Below are 17300 nucleotides of genomic sequence, written 5' to 3'. Positions count from 1 at the left end.
CCAGCATGTGAGGAGGAGGCGATGACAGATGTGCCAAGCCCTTGGCAGCGCATGGTGAAGTCCTCAGACCACCTGACCTCTGGCCCAGCTGGCGTCCCCGATGCAGTCAGCTGTACTGGCTGCTCCTCAGGCCAGTTGGAGAAGGACAGGAACGGAGCCCAAGCAGACACTGCCACCTCACCCCAGGCTGCCCATTAGGGAGGGGCTGCCTCTGTCTGGCTAGTCTTGGGGTGCCTGGCTTGAGCTGTTGTCACCTGATGGGGGCCCCATCCTCTCTCCTCTGTGCAGCCAGCACCCTGCCTGGTGGGCTCTGCTCTCTCTCCCGCCTCCCCGTTATCTGGATTCTAGAGGCCACAGTGGAAGCTACCCGAGACCAGGTCCCATTCTGTGACTGAGGTGGGGAGGAGAGCATGATTGGAGAGCCCTGGTCTGGTCAGCATGTAAGCATGTGGCTGCTCCCCTCCAATCCCCTCCAACTTCCCAACACCCCTCAGGGACAGACAGCAGGCTGTTTCCCACCCCCTAGCTACAGCTGGTGCCTCCCACAGCTCTGCCCAGGAGCCTTGTCAAAGGCTCACAAGCGCCATGGGAACCACCATCCTGGCGAGATAAGATGAAGGCTGCGATCAGGCTTTCAGATTTGTAGTCTGAAGCCCAGCTTGGGTCCTGTATGCCTCTTCTGACTAGAAGTCCAGGTAGGCCCTTTCCCCCAGGCCGCCCGTTACTCCTCTGTCAAGAGGGAGGGAGGGAGGACAATACTGCCCTGGCCTTAGTGATGCCTCCTGAGACTATCCTTTGTGAGCTGTTATTGAGGTCTTTTCTCGGAGCCCCACTTCTAGTGTGACCCCCAAGTGTCCCACAAAGGCCTTCCACGGAGTCCAGGGAAGGCAGATGAGACCCAATGTCTTTGTTCCTCTTGTAAGCTAAGTCAGGCTCTGGGCTATGGGACCCGCGTTGCCTGTGTGCAGGGCAGGGGTAGCATCCCCAGGGTCCTGCCAGGCCCTGTTGTTAGGGCCAGGTGGCTTCTTGCCCACTCCATCCCAGCCCTGGTCTACCCTATCATTTCTCTTTCTTCATCTGGTTCTAACAGCTGCTCTGTGCCTCCCCTCAAGAAGCCCTCCATGTACACCCTGAGCTTTGGGGAAGAACTAAATGAAGGATCCTCCCTCCCATATACTATAGAACCAGGAGGTTGTGAGCCTGGATGAACCTGGACATGTAGACATGTCCAGAATTGCTGAGCTGAGGCCAGGGTCCACAGAGAGGGTTGGCTGAGGGGTTTGAGGCCATGTGGAAGAAGCTTTAAGATGGCTGGTATACCTCTGGGATCTGTCACATATCCAGGCGTGCTAACACAATGGTCTCGAAAGAGGCTGGGGCACAGAGGCTGTGCGGGACTTGAGGACCTCTGTCATTCCTGTCTGACCCCCCACTTCCTTCTTTTTTCTTCTTTGTTCTATAGAGACCCCTTTCTAGGGACCGAGGGTCTCTAAACTCATCTTTTCCCTCTGTGTGAGAGGGCAGGTTGTTCTTAGACATGTAGCAACTCCCAAAGGCTGTAATGATGACTCATAATTCCTGACTCACATCAGGAACCCAGTTAAATTCCTGGTGGATTCATGACTTAATGAACCCAGGGAGATTCCAATCAGAACACACACACACACACACACACACACACACACACACACACACACACACACACACTCTGTTGGTTTTAGGAACCCAGGTAGGCAGAGATGAGGGCAGGTATCTGGATGGAGAAGGAAGCTGTATGCATGCCATGTGCTGTTCAAGACCAGGGGTTGTCAACCACGTGAAGTATGAACGCAGCCATCCCAGAGCCAGCAGACCCACTTTTCTGGTCTTTGACCAGCACCACACCCTTCACAGCATGAAGGCCTCAACCTAAGAGTCCTCAGTGGAAGGCAATGAGCCAGTTCCCTCTCCTGTGGTCAAGATGCAAAAGGCAAGGTCCAGGAGCTCAAGCCTCACACCACCTTGCCCCGCCCCTCCTGAGCAAGTGCCAGAGTCAGGGCTGGGCTGTAGCTTTTTCCCTCCAGCTGCTCCCTCCCTGAGGTTCTAGTCCCCGAGAACCACTCTCCGTCCTTAGGGTTACCTGTCCTGGAAGCTCGCTGGAGTTAGCAGAGAAGAGCCAGACCTGGTATGACTTTGGTTTCAGATGAGCATGCATTACTGTGTCTATCTGAAATTCAAATCCAGCCTGTACTTACCTGGTGACTCCTTGGTTGCATCCAGAGCCAGGGCTAAAGGCACAACACACTGCCCTCTATTGAACAGGTATAGGACAGCAGGCAGAGTCCCCCCAGTCCTCCAGAACTCAATGGGTCTGGACTGTCTTCAAGCCCAGAAACAGAGGCGCCTCCAGGGTTCAGCATTGTCTTGAAGGGAGTGGGGTCTGGGCTCTTGGTGCCTACGCTGGAGCTGCTGAGATGGTGACCAGAGGCAACTATAGAGACCAGGCTGTCTTCGAACCCGCAGAGGTCTGGCAGCTCTGTCTGTGTGTCTAAGCTACAGGAGTGGCTCCAATGGTTTTGGGTGCACTGGACTGCAGAAGGTCTCTCTCGTAACCCTTGTGTGGGTTTCAGTCCCCTCTTGGACTCTTCACCCTGTACATGGGGTTCTTATGAGCAGCTTAATCCCTCTGCCTGTAGACAGAAAGTCCATCCCTATGTCCACACAGAAGAGCGGGAAACACTGCTGCCCAGGGCAGTGCCCTGCACCCCTGCCCTCCCTCAGTGAGCTCTGGAGACACTGGGCATGACCTCTGTCCTAGTTACAGCTCCTGGAGTCACCTTCCTTCCTTCCCTCCTCCGCCCTCTCTTTCCTCCTTCCTTGTCTTTACCCAGCATGGCCGGTGCTCCCCATCCCCCAGATTTTTGGCTGCTCAGGAGCCAGATCTGAGGAGGCCAGAACTGTGGTGTGACTTCAGGTGTCCTGTGTCTCCACCTCCACGATCCTCCCTCCACAAAACAGCAAGAATGCGCCCCTGACCACACAGGTGCCAAAGTGGGCAAAACTCAAAGTGATCGTTTCTCCTCCTCCCTCCCTCTTTTCCTCCCTCCCTCCCTCCCTCCTTCCTTTGTTTCCTTACCCCCCCACCCCCGCCTTTTCTTTTTCTTCAAGACAGGGTCTATGTTGCCCTGGCTGGTAGAACTTACTATATAGACCAGACTGGCCTGGAACTCACCGAGATCCTCCTGCCTCTGCCTTACAAGTGCTGGGACTATAAAGGTGTGCGCCACCACACCCAGCAGATCTTGAACTTCGATCCTTCTGCTCCAACGTCCTGAGTTTATGTGCCATCTATGTGCAATCACTCTTGACTTTTTTTTTCTCTTTGATTTTAAGAGATGAAACATTTCCATCATCCATTCTGGGTTTGAATACAGCTTAAATTCACTAGGGTCTCTGGAGTCAAGCCAGGCTCAGCCGGTGACTGTGTGTGCTTCTGAGATGCTGTGCAGTGCCCCTGTGCCTGTGTGGGCAAGGCACTCTGAACAGGATCCCCACCCAGTCTGAAGATCGGGCTCCATCTCTCTCACTGTGTAGGTAAGAACAGCTGCCCACTCTCTGTATACCTCAGACAGGCCTCTCTACAACCCTATGGGGGTTGTCAGGAACCTCAGTAGATCTCCCAACCTCTGCCCTAGCTCTAAGCACCTGGGAGAGAAAGTTGAGCGGCCCCTACACCTGCCCCTGTTCTTAAGTCCTACTGGGGGTGACATCTCACAGTGCCAGCCTGTAGCCTAGGGATGGTGTCCACCACCTTAGTCCAGGCTTGCTGGTCCTCACCTCCCAAGGGCACTGGATCCCTGGTAGCCAAGCAGTCCTTGTTCAATAGGGAAGGTGGGGCTCAAGAGTCAGTCTCATAATGTTGTTAGACACAGGGCTCTGTGTATGGCTCCAGACAGTTGCTACCTGCTGCCTGTGAGTCTCGGTCTCCCTGTCTGCAGAATTGTGGGCCAACAGACCCTAGACTGGTCACTTTTCCTCTAAGTGGGTTTCCCCAATCACAAGAGGTCATTCTCTTAGCTACACTCAATGGTCAGATTCCTTATAGGACTAACAGGGGAGTCCCATAGGCTTATTCTCCAGGGATTCTTTCTTCGTTCCTTTCCTTTCCTTCTTATTTATTTGCTTATTTAGTTTTAGGTTTTTTTTTTTTTTTTTTTTTTTTTTGACAGGACCTCACTATGTAGCTCTGGCTGTCCCAGAACTCACTATATAGACCAGGCTGGCCTCAAATGCACGGAGATCTTCCTGCCTCTGCCTCTATCTACCTTTGCTGGGATTAAAGGCATAAGCCACTACATCAAGCTGGCCAAGGCTTTCTTGCCTCCTTTTTGTCTTAATGGCCCTGTGTATTCCCCTAAACTGTATTAAAAGTTAGAAAAGCTGTTTGGCTGGTAGTGGTTCACACCTTTAAAACAATCACTTGGGAGGCAGGGGCAGCTGAATCTCTGTGGGTTCAAGGTCAGCCTAGTTTGCAGTTGAGTTCCAGGTTAGCCAGGGCTACGTAGTAAGACTTTGTAGAGGCAGGAAGATTAGAAGTTCAAGATCATTCTTGGCTACACAGAAAGTTTGAGACCAGCCTGGGATACATGAGACCCTGTCTCAAAAATGAACCTTTTGAATGGGGCTAACCATGTCTTGGCTTCCACTCCTGGAGTGTCGGGTATTCATGACTGAAATGAGCGTGCTCATGAGTTGAAATGCTCATCTTTGACTTGGGGACATCAGTCCTGGGACCTATTGCTGGCATGACTGTGCCCTGTGTGAACACAGGGGCCGTGACTTCTAGATGGGCTCTTAGCACTTCCCAGCTTCCTCCCTGGACCCTGAGCCAGTCAATGTATAGATCTACGAGAACCATGATTGACTTTTAAGAAATACTGCCATTTAGCAGAGGATGGCCCCTCACGGTGGCTAAGGTCTGCACCTAGTGTGGTGGCCTGGGCCAGGCACCAAGGTCCCTTCTTTATTCCTCCACCTGGGTCCAGGACATCATCTGGGCTCAGAGACAGGCAGCGAGACAGAGAGGTGGGGTTGGGGAAAGAGACAGGAGAGACAGTGAGCCTCCCTGGGTCTCAGGACCCTTGCAGGCCACTCCTGGGACTGAGATGGCCTCTGCACTTCTTTCTGCTGAGGACCTCACCTTGTTCCTTCCCACCCCCAGTTCCCCCCACCCATGCCTGCCCATTGTCCCCAATGGCTTCCTCCTGACTTACTGATCAGCATTCCGAGAACTAGAGGAAATTCTTGTTTGCTGCTGGGCAGCTTGGGAGCAGCTACCAGGAGGAAGAGCAGGCCAGACTAGAGCTGCTCCTCCTCCCTCTGCTCTTCACAGCCCTTCCACCTGCTGGTCCTCAGCCATTCCTGGCCTTCCTAGACATTTCCACTGCCTGCTGGGGAAAGGTGGACCCCTAATTTCCAGCTCCTGCCAGGGCTGAGAGACCTGTGCATCTCTGTAGAAGGTGCCCCTGGCTTCTGGGTTGACGGATGCTGAGATGCAGGGGCCTGGAGTGGTTTGTCTCCAGGGATAGAGACGAGCCAGCTGGCAACGGGTGCATACAGCCCATGACCAGGAGCCCAGGTCTTCAGAGGTGCCCAAGGGCCTGGAGAGCTGGGTTATCTGATGCTACCTCTCCTGCCGGCTTCCCTTTCTTCTCCTCTGCTTCTCCCTCTCCTTCTCTTCCCCCTCCTCTTTCCCTTTTCTCCCTCACCCCCTGCATTCTTATCCTCCATGGCTTCAGCCCCCAGAGACAAAATCCAAATTCCTTATCTTCCAGACTCTGGGGCTCAGGGTTCTGATCACCTGCCAGTCCCTTATCACAAGTCCACCCCTGTCCCCACCACACCCTGTATTCCGGCCTGGAGTGACTGGTCATGGGCTGGTCCTCGGCTGCCTTCTTGGCAGGGAGAATCTCACTTACGCTGGTCAGGCAGGGACACCTAGTATGTTGACAGTCCTTGGACAGACCTTTCCCATGTGTGTTTGCCGTCCACCACAGAGTTCTGGTCCCTCTGTGTCACAGTGAGCCACCTGATCTGCTCTCCCTGCTACCCTGTGAGGTTCTGCCCACTCATCTTCCCAGCCCAGCTGCTGAGTTATAGAAAAGTGCTAAGTATAGAATGAGTGAATGAATGAATGAATGAACAGATGAGGGAAACCAAGGAACAGTGCTGATGCTTCCAGGGACTGGAGGGTCTGCCAAGGTCACTCACCAGGCACGTGTTGCTACCCACCTGCTTCCCTGCGAGGGCAGACACCATGCAGTGCCCAGGCCTCAGAATGCTCTGATTAAGCACACACAGAGAGGCTGCTGCCACTCAGGGCCAGCACATGCTGCTGTCCATGCAATACACAGCTCTGTTCCAAAGGGACGGAGGTCACTTACTTTGGGCCAGATATGAATGATTGTGACCCCTAACATGGATTCAGGTTGCCCTGAACATTCCACTTGGAAGCAGTCATGTTGCTTTTATAGTCATAGAATAAAAGAAAGTGGCTATCATAAGGGGCCCAAAGTCAGCCCAAGGTAATTTTGCTACTCAGTCTGCAACATTCCACTTTTCCACAGTCATGAGCTTCAACAGAGTTGTGACTTCTCCTCCGCTGTATGTATGTGTGTGTACGCGTCTGTGTACCTGTATGAGTGCCCATGTGTGTGCATACCTGGAGGCCAAAGGAAGATGTACACATATCTAAATTATACATAATGGGTTTCATTACGACATTGCTATGCTGGTTAGTTTTTGTCAACTTGACACAAGTCAGAGTCGTCTGGGAAGAGGAAATCTCAACAGAGAAAATGCCCCCGTCAGACTGGCCTGTAGGCAAGTTTGTGTAGCATTTTCTTAATTAATGATTGATGTAGGAGGGCCCAGCCCCACTATGGATGGTGCAACCCCTGGACAGGAGGTCCTGGGTTGTATAAAAACTAAAACAAAAGAGGCTGAGCAAGCCATGGAGAGCAAGCCAGTAAGCAGCATTCCTCCATGGCTTACTTCTGCGTCAGCTGCTTCCTCCCGGGTCTTGCCTTGAGTTCCTGCCCTGACTTCCCTTCATGATGGGGTGTGAGCTGTGAGATGAAATAAACCCTTTCCTCCCCAAGCTGCTTTTGATCATAGTGTTTTATCACAGCAACAGAAAACCAATCCAACTGCCACACAGGTACATAATGGGTTTAGGCACCCACTCCCCGTTACCCTCTCTGGTCCCCCTCTTATTCCCGCTGCAGCTTTCATGTCTGCATGTAAGTCCTCAGGGGGTGAGGCTCTAGAGGCTCCCTCTACTTTTTTATCTTTTGGACATGCTCTCCTACTGAACCTGGAGCTCAGCAATTTGGCCAAGTTGGCAGGCCAGAGAGCCCCGGGAATCCTTGTCTCTGCTTCCCCAATGCTGGCGTTAAAGGCATGTGTCCTGAGCCGGGCTGTTTCCATGGGTGCCGGAGATCCAGACTCAAGTCTTCAATCTTGTGTGGCAAGCATTTTACCATTTCAACTGAGCCAGCTCCTCAGCTCCTCTCCCAGTGCTAGAGAGAAAGAGAGAGAGATAGATAGATAGATAGATAGATAGATAGATAGATAGATAGATAGAGAGTGTGTGTGTAGCACTGGAGCCCAGGTGTTGAGGAAGGCAACTGGAGGCTCCCGGTCCATTGGGGAGGCCAGAATTGGGGAATCCTGAGTAACCTGTTGGATGGAGGGCCTCTATGTGAGAGGTCCCAGCTAGAACTTCCTGGAGCAGGGGTACTCACGGGGGAGGTGGCTCCAACAGTGTCTACCAGCGGCATCTGATGCAGGCAGGTGAGACCATGCCTTCCACACACGTTGGGAGTGAGTGATCGTGTGCTGTGAGCCTGTGGTCAGAGCTCCAGAATGTGGTCCCACTGGGTTCGAGCAGAACAGCTTCTGGACTGTACTCCAAAGTCAGCTGTGATCTTACTAGACTGGACAGGGGTGTCTGGAGTGAAATAGTTTTTTGAGACAAAGTCCAATTATGTAGCCTCAAATTGTCAGCAATTCTCCTGCCTCAGCCTCCCTAGTGCTGGGATTACAGGTGAGTGCCTGCATACCCAGCTCAAAACACACTTTCTAATCCTTGCTTTAGAATTTGTGGATCTCCAAGAATATGGCTGTGGCCCCCTTTTCTGCTAAAACAAACAAACAAACAAACAAACAAAACCTAAGTCAAAGAAAGGGGAAGCAGCTGTAACTCTGTTATTCAGGAGCCTGAGGCAGGAGGATGTGGACTTTGAGGTCATCCTGGACTACAGAATGAGAGCTCATCTGAAGTCCAGCCCTGATGGGAGAGTAGGGTCCACTTGTGCGGTAGCACATCCATAGCAAACTGTCTGGAATGTCCCGCACCTGCTGTCACCGCGACACCACTTGTCAGATTGGGGAATTACAGGTGGCTTGATTTTTTTTTTTTTTTTTTTTTTTCAGACAGGGTTTCTCTGTGTACCCTTTGCTGTCCTTGGCTGTCCTGGGACTCCCTCTGTAGACCAGGCTGGCTTCAAACTCACAGAGATCCATCTGCTTCTGCCTCTCAAGTGCTGGGATTAAAGGCATGCACCCAGTTGATCTTTTCTCTTAAAAAAAAAAAAAAAAAAAAAAACTTGAGGTGCAATTCCCAAACACGCAAAGTGACAATTTAGAATTTCATCACATGTATTTATTTGCTTGTGAATGTGCGTATGTGTGGGCATACACATGATACAGTTCCCATGTGGAAATCAGAGGACAACCTCTCAGAGTCAGTTCTTACCTTCCGTGGGTTCCAGCGATAAAGTTCACCTTCTTCGTCTCACCAGACCAATTTTCATGAAAGTGTCTCTCAGTAGAGTTCAAGAACTGACATCACTTTGCTGCTGAGCGCTGTCCTCACAAACAACAGCCATTGTCATCCTCATTACAAAGGCTGTAGCTATTTGCAAGAGCCCCTGACATCAGGCTTGTTGACCTTCCCTCATGGCAGGAGGGGGCAGAGAGGGTCATTGGAGAGTCCTGTCACTCCCTCCTGCATCTCCCTGCCAGCTGTATGTAATTCTGCCCCAGCTGCATGCGGACTGAGGGAAGTTAACTGAAGAGGTAACATTCCATCCATGCAGCTATGAAGACGTCATTATCCTGGGGTGAGCCTTTCTAGTCAGGCGGCTGCTTGGGGCTGTGTCACCTATGATTCTGTGAGTAAGCCTAATAAACTCACTGGTTCACCAAACCAGACTTGGGTGCAGCTGTTACTTTGGTCTGTCATGGTGCCGATTGCTCATATCTCCCCAGGAAAAGTTACTAGGCAACACACCACAAACTGCGCCCACTAGACACCCCTCTTCCTGTTATTGTCCTGGTGCCTGGTGACCGACTGCCAGCCTGTCTTCTATCTGGGTCTGTCCATCCTGGACATTTCACAGCGACGGAATCCCACAGCACCTGATCTTTTACGGCTAGCTTCTTTCCTTCCAGGTGGCATCTGTGAGGCCCACTGGTGTGTGACGTGTGCCGGCGTCCCAACCCTTTTCACAGCGGAACCACATTCCACTGCAGGTACAGACAGCGCACGGCCTTGTTTGTCACACGAGGCTTGGTGGACGTGAGCCTGATTTCACAGTGAAAGGAAGTGGCAGGAGCTGAGGAAGGCTGCTCGTTCAAGACACACCCTTCTGAGGTCCGACCCCACTCTCCACCCTCAGCTCTGGCTCCTATCACCCCTACCTACCTTGGATCAGCATCACACCACCAAAGACACCAGAATCCGCAAGAAGAAAGTCAGAGGTTGAAACTGCACTGGGTCAGATGGAGGTGGCCCACGCCTTTAATCCCAGCCCTCGGGAGCAGAGCCAGGTGGATCTCTGTGAGTTCGAGGCCAGCCTGGGCTACAGAGCGAGATCCAGGACAGCTAGGGCTACACAGAGAAACCCTGTCTCAAACAAACAAACAAAGAAAGATATAAACAAACAAAAAACAAAACCCAAACCCCAAACAAAACTGTGAGCACAGGGATGTACCTAGGTGGTGTGCTCACCAGGAAAACAGGAAAGCTCAGTTGGCTTCATTAGAATAATGGGGTGTTCCTCCGTTGGAGCTATTCTCTCTCAGGAATTCTTTCTTCCTTTTTTTTTTTTTTTTTTTGGTTTTTCGAGACAGGTTTTCTCTGTGTAGCTTTGTGCCTGTCCTGGGACTCACTTGGTAGCCCAGGCTGGCCTCAAACTCACAGAGATCCACCTGGCTCTGCCACCACTGCCCAGCCTCTTTCTTCCTTTTCTCTAGGGGGGGAGGGGGAGGGGAAGGAGCAGGGAGGGAGAGAGACAGATACAGAGAGAGAGAGAGAGAGAGAGAGAGAGAGAGAGAGAGAGAGAGAGAGAGAGAGAGAGAGAGAGACTGTCTTTATAGACCGAGAAGGGCAGAAGGGAAACAAAGGGGGAATCAGTCATAGCAGGTGACTTTTTAAAAGATTTATTACTAGGTGTGGTTGCACACACCTTTAATCCCCAGTGCTTCATCAGAGGCAGGTAAATCTCTGAGTTCAAGGCTAGCTTGGTCTACAGAGCAAGTTCCAGGACAGCCAGAGCTACACAGAGAAACCTTGTCTCAAAAAACCAAAAACCAAACCGAACCAAATCAAACCAAACCAAACCAAAACAAAAAAACCCAAAACAAAAAGATTTATTTATTTATTGTATGTGATGCATATATATGCATAAGTCGTGTGTGTGTGTGTGTGTGTGTGTGTGTGTGTGTGTGTGTGTGTATGTGTGTGACAGATCCCTGGAACTGGAGTTATGGGTGGTTGTGAGCTCCTGGTATAATGATGTTGGGAACGAAACCTAGGTCCTCTGAGAGGACAGCAAGTGCTCTTAACCCCTGAGTGTCCCCTCCAATCTACTCCACATTTGTTTATTTGTTTTTTTATGTTTGTTTGCTTTTTGAGACAAGGTCTCACTATGTAGCTACGGCTGTCCTGGAACTCACTACAGAGACCAGGCCCGACTCAAACTCACAGAGATCCTCCTGCCTCTGCTTTTAATCCCAAGTGCTGGGATTGAGGGGTGTGTCCCTGCTCCTGTCTCCACCCTCAGTTCTATAAGCAATGTTGTAGATGGAACCATGAGCCTGCTGCAGGTAAGGCAAGTGCTCTACCACCGAGCACCATGTCCAGACACAGAACAGCTTCCTTGTGATCAGGGGACACCTGATTACCCCAGGCTAGCTCCTTGCATAAGAGCAGAAGGCACTTTTTATTAAGGAATCTAGTGAAAGGGCTGTTTGGGAAGCTTTGGTTACATCACGATAATCTTGATTTCCCAGGTGAGATAAACACCTCAGGAGTTTCCTTGTTGGCTAGGAGCGCTGGTACAGACTCCATTTTGGCTTTTAGCCTGGCCTGCAGGGCTCCCTCCGTGCAGGATCCTAGACCCAAACAATGGCTTTATTTTAATTTAGAAGGAGGAATGGCTTTCAGCCAGGGCCTGCGTCACCACAGGTGGGGCCACCCCACATCATCCATCATTTGCCACTTGTGGTCCTTTCAGTGAACTGAGATGGGGTCCCCCCTCCTCCCTGCTTGCCCTTTTTGAGACAGGCTTGTATGTCGTTCAGGCTGGCCTGGAACTCAGATAGCCATCTGCCATCTCACCCAAGTGCTGGAATCAAAGGTGTGCGTCACCGTGCCCTGCAGACCTTGGTCTTCCTGCTTCCACCTACCAAGTGCTGAGATTACAGGTGTGCACCTGTGAGAGGGCCTCACAATCTGCTTTAAAATCCAAGGAAAAGACAAAATCTTTGGATAATAGTAAATATGCAAAACCATTTTACTTAATTTTTTTTTCTTTTTTAACTTTTATTGAGTCTTTGTGGATTTGACATCATGCAATCAGATCCCATTTATCTTCCTGTCCCCTTGCATCTGCCCTCTGCCCTTGCAACTTCCCCCCAAAAAACAAAACCAAATTTAAAAGAAAACCAAAAACCAAACAAAGCAAAGAAAGGAAACAAAACAAAAAAGAGAGAAGAATCTTGTAGGAGTTGTGATGTGGCCTGTTGAGTCATACAGTTTACCCTTTAGTCCATTCATCTTTACTGCAAGTGTTTATTGCCGTGAGTCATGGGTCTGGCAAGAGGCCTCTGGCATCTGCTACACCACCACCACCACCACCATGATAAAGGGCTCTCACTGGGGCTCCCCTTGGACATCCTGTTGTTGTCCTGTGGATCCTGCAGTTTGGGATCTATAGGTTTGTCCCCTTCACAGCTCCAACAGTTCACAGATGAGGTGGATGTTGGGGTGGCCAACTCATAGGCCTGGTTCTGGGCCTGGGTGGTAGCTGGGCTGGTCAGCCCGCCAGCTTTCCCCCATCATCACTACTCAGGCCAGCTCTCCAGCACTGCCTTGCCTAGCTCACCCAACGCAGCCTACAGCAAGGAGTAGGGCCAGTTCTGCTTTCAGGTCCTCAGATCCTGGTCACCCACACTTACAACACCCACATTGTCGAGGGGGGGGGTTGGAGAGAGCATACGAGGCAGGGCAGGCTCAGCTCTCCTGTTCTCATGCCCTCAGGGCCGGCTCACCTGCATACATGACTACAGAGTCAGCTCTAGTGTGCTGTCCAGGAGTTTGGGGTGGGATGGGGGGGGCACATCTGTGTCCTCTACAGGCTCAGGCCTTCCATTTTACTTAATCTTTAAACCTGAAGATAGATGGGGAATAGCCCACCAGACACAGAATTATCACCAGGCTTTCTTTTTAATAATGAGTTATATGGTTTTCTTTTGAACAACCCCCTGTGAGAGGCAGGCTAAGGCTCAGACAGAAGGGTCTAGAGGGCCAATGGCAGGTAGCACCCACCCTCACATCCCATTGGAGCATCGCCTTACCAAGGTAGTTGCCTGTGGATGTGCTGGGTGGTGGGGCCTCCTGGGAATAGGCCAAACACAGAAAGAGGCTGCAGAGATGGGCTGGGTCTCCCTCCCTTCTCTGGGGATTGAACCCAAGGGTTTGGCATGCCAGGCAGGCACTCTACCACAGAGACACATTCTCAGCCCTTAAGGCTGCTTATTTTCAGTAATGAAAATAATCTTGACCACTTAGGAGCTCAACAGCTGTAGGCAGGACTTTGTGGTACACCTTCTTTTGATCCCAGAACTGAGGAGGCAGAGGTAGCAGATCTTTGTGAGACACTGAAGCAGAGGCCCCTCCCTCCCCAAGCTCAGCCCTAAATGGCAGCTCTCAATGACAGCTGTTTCCCAGGCTAGATGCACATCTGCATCTATGCCAATACATACAATTTCAGCAAGAAAAAAATGGTACCATACTAAGCATCTGGCTTTGTAACTTGGTTTTGTCACAGCAGTGCATTAAATGGTGAGCCTCGAGGGGTCTAGTTAGATATAGTCTGTGAATGAGATCTTATTTGGAAACAGGGTCATTGCGGATGCGGATATGATTAAAGTAAGTGTGTGTGTGTGTGTGTGTGTGTGTGTGTGTGTGTGTGTGTGCGTGTGCGTGTGCGCGTGCGCGTGCGCACGCGGATGCATGCATGTTCATGAGTGTGTCTATGTGTGGCAGCCAAAGGTCAATCTTGGGTGTTCCTCAGGAGCCATCTATCTTGTTTTCTGAACAGGGTTTCTCACTGGGATCTGGAGCTCACTGATCAGCCTGGGCTGGTTGACCAGAAATTCCTGGGGTTCCTCCTGCCTCCACCTCCATGTCTAGCTTTTCTACATGAGTTCTAGGGATCAAACTCAGGTCCTCATGCTTGTGTGGCAATTGTTTTACCAAAACCAAGCAACTGAGCCATTTCCCAGGTCAAGGAGAGGGTCTTGAGATGAGCTCAGCCCCTGTGAGTTTCACCTTAAATCCAATGTCCTTGAGAGGAGAAGACAGAGGCAGATATTGGGGAGCTGTGGCCACAAGCCAGGGGACACTAGGAGCCACTAGGCCCTGAATAAGTGGGAAGGGTCCTTTACTAGAGTACCAGTGTGAATATGGTCCTGAACATACCTGACTTCTGACTTCTGGCAAAGACCCTTTTCCCAAATGACGTCACAGCTCAGGTCCTAGGAACCAGGATGTGGGAGAGACTTTTGGAAGGCAGCCATTGGATCATTCCATCTGCCTAAGGGGCTGGAGGTATGGCTCAGGGGCAGAGTACTAATCTAGCATGTACAGGATCCTGGATTCCATCTTCAGCACCACACATGCACATGTGCAAACACACACACACATACATGTGCATGCACACACAGGTACACACACACACACACACACACACACACACACACACACACACAGAGTCACACAAATCACATAGCTCATAATGGCAGTGCAGAGATGAACCAGATATTCATGAAGGCTCAGTGAGGACAGGGAATAACAGAAGGGCAAGCACATAGCACACACAGGCACTTGATAGGCAGTGGGTACCTGTGCAAAGGTCCTGCTGGTGTGAGCATGCCACCAAGGACCATAGCCCACACGTCAATCATGATGTTGAGTTGTACCCATCATTCTGCTGAAGGGGGCTTGCAGCCTGAGAGCACAAGCTCTTAGAGTTTGAAGATTTTTTTATCTGGAGTTTCTCCTGTCATTAGCTGTCTTGGCTGCCAATTCTTGGGGTAGGGTGGGATTCTACTTGGTTTCAACCAAATTCCTTCCCAATATACGTGGAGATATTATCAGTGTACACAGCATTTAGTCGAGCCATGCAGTTGCCATATCAACTACAACTTAAGTACAACAGCATAGGTGAGTTCCTTTGGGAGACCTACCCACAGTGCTGCCATCTTCAAAGGGCTATGAACTTTGGACAGTAGCTCTACAGCTGTAGGCAGAGTTTTCCTGCCTGACCACCTGCTCCCAAATAACCAGCAGGCACTTCCCAAATAACCACTCAGAGTCTTAATATAAATTATAAATGCTTAGCCAATAGCTCAGGCATGTTACTGCCTAATTCTTACATTTAAATTGACCCATATTTCTATTTATGCTTTGCCATGTGGCTCAAGGCTTGTTACTTCATTTTCTACATATCCTGCTTCCTCAGCAGCTGGCTGTACTCTCCAGTCACTCTGTCCTTCTTCTTCCCATCATTCTCAGTTTGGCTATCTCAACTAACGTTATCCTGATCAGCTATTGGCCAGTCAGCTTCTTTATTAAACCAATCACAGTGACAAACCTTCAGAGTGTACAAAATGGATTATTCCACAGCATACAGCTGGAACAGGAGCAGCAGACGGTTGGGGAAGGAAGAAGCCTGGTTCTGAATCAGTTTGTTATTCTGATAACTGGAGGCTCTTGGAGATAAGTCATTTCCTAGTTTTGAGATGACGTATTTTCATTTGGTGGAGGAAGTTGGAGGCTCACCAGTTAGGAAATCCACAAAAGGTCTTTCCAGAGTTGGGTCTGGAGTTCAGGACGCAGTGGTTCACACCTGTAATACCAGCACTTGGGAAGTAGAGGCAGGAGGATCAGGAGCCAAGGCCAGCCTTAGCTACAGACTGAATTTGAGGCCAAACTGAGCTATGTGAAAACTTGTTTCAGATCCCCACCTCCCCAGAGGGTTATTCCCACATCATGAAGAACTCAGGAAGAGATAGATGCAAAGGACACATATTTTGTTTGTTTTAAAGACAAGATCTCCTTAAAAGAAAAAAAAAAGAAAAGATTTATTTTTATTTTATGGGTATGGGTGTTTTACCTGTTTGTCATGTAAATGTACCCTGTGTGTAGTGCCATCCGAAGTCAGAAGAAGGTGTTGGATTCCTCGATGCCGGAGTAACAGATGTTTGTGAGTCACCATGTAGGTTCTGGGAACCAAACCCAGGTTCTCTGGAAGGGCAGCAAGTGCTCTTAAATGCTTAGCCATGTCTTCAGCTCCAAGGACTCATTTTCAGTCCCAGTGGCCTTGGACTTACAGCCTCCTGTGATTACAGATTGTGCGCCACCATGCGGGCCAAATGCTATGTTTCAATCCATCATCAGTGAAAGATAAAAATCCATGTAAACAGATGTTTCCAAATGTTCCTTTCTGGACTTAGCTTAAGCTGCCTTAAAGTCCTGCTCTGGTGTGAAAAGCCAGGTACAGCATCTATTCCTCAAAAATCAAACAGAATTATCAAGCAATTTACAAGTTACAATTCTGGGTATAGAATAAAAAGAACATATCGGGCGGCGCACACCTTTAATCCCAGCACTCGGGAGGGAGAGGCAGGTGAACCTCTGTGTTCAAGGCTAGCTGGTCTACAGAGTGAGATCCTGGACAGTCAGGACTACACAGAGAAACCTTGTCTTGAACCCCCCCCCCACCTCCCCCCAAAAGAGCACTTATTGCTTTTGATAAGGATCTGGGTTCAATTCCCAGTACCCTCATAGTGGTTCACAACCATTTGAAACTCCAGTTCTAAGGGCTCTGTTGCCGTCCTCTGACATCTGTGGAAACCAATTATGCATGTGTGCTGGTAAAACTCACAAGGGGAGTAAATAAATCTAATACTTTTTTTTTTTTTTAAAGGAAATTCTGACACATGCTACAACATCAACCCCGGGGTTAAGATGCTCAGTAAAAGAACCAGTGCTCTAGGCTCTACTTCTATGAGGCCCTTGGAGGTATCATCAGCAGAGAGAAGGTAGAAGGGTGGGCGTCAGGGACTGGGGAGAGGGGCAAGGGAATGGTTTATTGGGAGATGAGAATGTGGCGATGGTTGGTAACCACAGGAAGTGGGTAATGTCTGCTGTGTTTACTTATCACAACAGAAAAAGTCAAGGAAAACAGATAGAATTGACTGTATTTAAAGACCATATTGTATAATCAGCCATTTCCAGCACGAGTCCAGTGGATGCCACGTTAGAAGGTAAACACAGGGTAAGGCATTCCCATGGCCACAGTGCCACTTCTGAGACCCTTACCAGTGACAGAAGGAAGCACAGTGGCTTCACGGTTGGGAGACCTGACAGGCCTTGCCCAAGGGACTACAACAACAGCAACAACACAGTGAAAGGCACACTTGATATTGCATCCAAGTTTATCTGATCACCACTTAAAAGCCACTTTCCAAGAGCCAAGAGTTAGTGGGCAGGAGATGGAGTTTACTCGAGGACTGTTACCCTGAGAGGCTGGAAAGCAATCTTCCCTCAAAGGGTGGGATGGGGGCAGAGTATGGAGAGATGGTTCAGTGGTTAAGAACACTTGTTCTTGCAGAGGGCCTAGGTTCAAATCCCAGTACTCATGTGGCAAAGCACAAGCATCCATGACTCCAGTTCTAGGAGATCCAAT

General features: G+C 50.1%; 1 long non-coding RNA gene across 1 annotated transcript; it reads left to right on the top strand.

The window, feature by feature from the left end:
• The first annotated feature begins 454 nt into the window (after window positions 1–454).
• Window positions 455–17260, top strand: LOC114692824. Its single transcript, XR_005091316.1, has 3 exons — window positions 455–695; window positions 9496–9576; window positions 16539–17260. It is a non-coding gene; the product is annotated as an uncharacterized LOC114692824 (long non-coding RNA).
• Window positions 17261–17300: the final 40 nt, after the last annotated feature.

Source organism: Peromyscus leucopus, chromosome 4, assembly GCF_004664715.2.
Source record: "Peromyscus leucopus breed LL Stock chromosome 4, UCI_PerLeu_2.1, whole genome shotgun sequence".
Classification (NCBI taxonomy): domain Eukaryota; kingdom Metazoa; phylum Chordata; class Mammalia; order Rodentia; family Cricetidae; genus Peromyscus; species Peromyscus leucopus.
This window is presented reverse-complemented; position numbering and strand designations above follow the sequence as displayed.